This window comes from Trachinotus anak, unplaced genomic scaffold, assembly GCF_046630095.1.
Source record: "Trachinotus anak isolate AG129_WGS33_773 ecotype Australia unplaced genomic scaffold, CSIRO_AGI_Tana_v1 ptg000023l, whole genome shotgun sequence".
Classification (NCBI taxonomy): Eukaryota; Metazoa; Chordata; class Actinopteri; order Carangiformes; family Carangidae; genus Trachinotus; species Trachinotus anak.
The window spans coordinates 10,563,197-10,567,273 of NW_027273874.1; positions in this window are offsets into that span (position 1 = coordinate 10,563,197).

Genomic DNA, 4,077 nt, shown 5'->3' on the forward strand with positions numbered 1-4,077 from the left:
CTGCTCCCACAAGTCCGCTCGCGCCAAGTGCTCCGCGGTAACGTATCGTCCAATGAGAGAAGAGCTGACGGCCGGAGCTGCTCTGTGATTGGTGCCTGCAGTTTGGAGCTGCTCTGTGATTGGTGCCTGCAGTTTGGAGCTGCTCTGTGATTGGTGCCTGCAGTTTGGAGCTGCTCTGTGATTGGTGCCTGCAGTTTGGAGCTGCTCTGTGATTGGTGCCTGCAGTTTGAAAGACGCTTATGTCTCCGGGGAAATAATCTCCAGCGATGGACAGATTTGGACGTTGACATGTCCCATAGCAGCTGCGCAGTGACCCACAGACACTACAAACTAAAAGTAAACACGAAATACCGATAAAATAATATTATAACCTTCATGTAATCATAATGTAATGCAGAAAACAGGGATCTCAAAATATGTTTTGACCATTACTACAGTTTACTGTAAGTCTGAACATGTTTATACTGATTAACTTCTTCATGTCATCATATAGCGTTTAACTCGAAATCACAACATGTGAGTTTGTAAAATGGTGAACAGTTTATTTCAGTTATTTAAAATAACACATACTGTAATTTTAACTGTACTGTGTTGGTTCAAGTATTACAATTTTTCTATGTTTATAATACAGTAACATATAAATTCTACCAGAAAATATACTAACTGTAAAATTAACACTCATTCATTGTTCTGTTTTCTACAGTATATTGCTCAGGGTTGGGGTTGATTTCACAGACATTTCTTACAGTGTAGATTCAGATCTGCACTTTCTGCACAAGCAGCTGTTTGGAGACTCTGAGACCATTACAGCCTTTGATCAGCTGAGCTGAAACCAGCACAGACAAGCTGCGCTGTGTCTGCAGCCAGGAGCCGTTTGTCTGATCTGCATCTGGACACAGCATCGACTCCACAGCAAGAACAACACCAACTGCACATCACACAGAGATCTCCTTTGGGAGCCTCCTCCACAGACGGGTTTGCAGCAGCCTCCTGCTCCATCCTCCTGTCTCCAGTCTTTATGTGAGCCTCTGTAATAAAACATGAAGGGTCAGTGTTACACCTGTGCAGGTAAACGTATGTTATTCTCTGTCAGTGACTCAAAGACACTGTGACAATGCACAGTCCAGAACAGCTTTAAAACCCTTGTTTTACTGTCATGTGGAAATAAAAGCAGCTGCTCCTGTGGGGACCTGGCCTCTGCTTTGACCTCCGGGTGGTGCAGCCCCATGTGCTGACAGACCCCCCCACATTATTCTAGGCTTTATTCCAACAATCAGGTTTATAGTGCTCCTCAGTGCGGCCGTACCCCCACCCACCTGCGTCTCAGCCAACATGTAGAGCACAGGACTGTGTTTCACTCAGTGTGAAACAAACTGATAAACCAGCGTCTACCTGTCAGCCAGGTGCACAGAGGTGTGATCAGCTGCCCGCCTCTCATTGGTCAGTGTTGCTAGGATACGCCTGGCAGGTTTAAAAATGGCGGCGCCAGCGTCTCCGTGGATTCATGGCATCAATCAATAACTGATGAACCTGCGGCAGCTCTGACTGCAGCTTCTTCTGATCGACTGTATTCACCACACAGTGGATGTGATAAACCTCCACCTGCTGCACCTGCTGCACCTGCTGCACCTGCTCACCCTCCACCTGCTGCACCTGCTGCACCTGCTCACCCTCCACCCGCTCACCGTGACCCCGCTCACCCTCCACCCGCTCACCGTGACCCCACTCACCCTCCACCGATCCATCTTCTTAGAATGCCTGTCTAACGTTTACTTACAGAGGATAATACACTAATATTTATTAGTATTTTCTGGTGCAGATTTTACAGCCTTAAAGTGGTTTGAATTAATTGGTGAAGTAAAAAAATGGTTAGACATGTTTAAGTAGTAATAACTACTGATTATGTATAAAAATAATTTTATACAATTTAAAAATTAAACCTACTATATTGCTGCTTAGTTGCTATTGGAAACAGATATGGTATACACTATTTGTAGGCAATAAAAGCCAAATCTCACAAATTATAGTAATATTTTTGTTTTTAGGTCTGATGTTCTCCTTTATTATCCGTGTATTACACTCCACAGTTGCATGATGATGTCATAATGATCACCACACTCAAACGCTGTTTTTATTTATGTCAGTATTCCTATTATTATTCCTCTTATTATTCCTTTTTATTGTCATTTGATTACTTCCTTATTCATTCCTTTTGCCAGTAAGTGTGGAATTCTTGTTCCCAGTTTTGTTTTTGTAGAATCTGGTAATAGAGATGTTGGATTCAGAGTGAATGCTATGCTTCATGTTCAAATCAAAATGCTTTTGGTGGATGTATAGATTTCTTACTATTTCCACATTTTTCATTGTTTTGCAGGAACAGAGACAAGGACGAACACAGACATACAGGATGTGTGAAAACAATGACGACAAAGATAATTTTAACAATGGAAACAGTGGAAACAGTGACAACAATGACGATTATGATGACACTGAGAATGACAAAGACGCACAGGGCGACCACAAAATATAGAAGGAGATAATGAATCTGAAAGAAATAGCTACCCAGAACCCTGCAATGACGATGGCGGCCATGCTGGTGCTGATGAAGATACCCCAAGATTCTCCACTGATGGAAATGATGACAGCGACCATGACGGTGAGGATGATGATGGTGATGTAGAAGAGCAGTGTGACTTCAGACTGGATGAGGTAAACCTGTCTTTGGTAATTGTCTATGTTTTGGTTTGTGTTCACTCATTTTAGAAAAGGAACAAACTTCTTTTATTACACTAAAAAAAGAGCAATCCATTTCCTGTTCCTTCGGTTTCACCTACATGCAGAAGGGACATGAAACGTGCCAAGATGCACAAATAAATCCTCTTGCACCCAACAAGAAGTCTGCAATTTTAAATTTCATTTGCAATTTTAGTGCAGTTTTTGCAATTTAAGGTTCTCATACTTTAACAAACTCCTCCTGGAGAATTGATCAGATCGATGTCATGTTTGGTGAATCCTCCTCCTCACCTACACCTCTCAATTGGAGGCTTTTTACTGAATTTTTGGGACATCCTGACAATAAAGAGTTACAGTAGTCCAGTCTCGAGGTAACAAATGCATGAACTAGTTTTTCAGCTTCCTTTAGACATAGAATGGGTCTGATTTTAGCAATATTGCGCAGGTGGAAGAAGGCTGTCCTAGAGACTTGCTTTATATGTGAAGTAAAGGACAAGTCCTGGTCAAAAATGACACCAAGGTTTCTGACTGTAGCACTGGAGGCCAAGGTGATGTCATCCAGAGTCAGTATATTATCACATAGTGTATCTCTGAGGTGTTTTGGGCCAATTACAATAACTTCAGTTTTGTCTGAATTTAAGAGTAAGAAATTACTGGTCATCCAGGTTTTTATGTCCTTAAGACAGACCTGAAGCTTGGCTACCTGGTTAGTCTCACTTGGCTTAGTCTCACCTGGTTCAAGAAACCAGTTTAGAAATGAAGTGCTTCACTGACAACAATCCACCTTATGTTTGAACAGTAACAGGGTTACGTGTGCAATGTGGGAAATATTGTGAGTGTGGTGTCTATTTTTTATTACTCATACACTTTATTTTCCTTTTGCATTTGTTGGGTATGTAGTGACTGCTGGTCTAAAACATCAGTTAAATAAGTGTTGATTTCAATTGTTGTCTCAGAATGAACAGCAGAACCGGAACAAATCCTTGTATCAAGGTGCAGCCATCACTCTTGGACAAGCCATTCTTCTTCTTATGGCCTTCGTTGCAGCCACGGGTCTCACACAGCAAAATCTGAGCAGCCTCCTCCAAATCCTTGTCTTACTCCGACCAGAGGATTCTCTCCTGCCGCCAACCAAGTGCCTCTTCAAAAAATTCTTCATCATCAATTATTACTGTCCAGATTGTCTGCAGTCACTTGTTAATAACCACTGTTCATTTTGCGATAAAGCACAGTGCCACAATGAGCTTAACAAAAATGGCGACTTCTTTTTCTCCCTCCCATTGATTCCACAGTTTAGACATGTATTGGAAACTCTAAATGTAGGACAGCACCTGAGGTACAGAC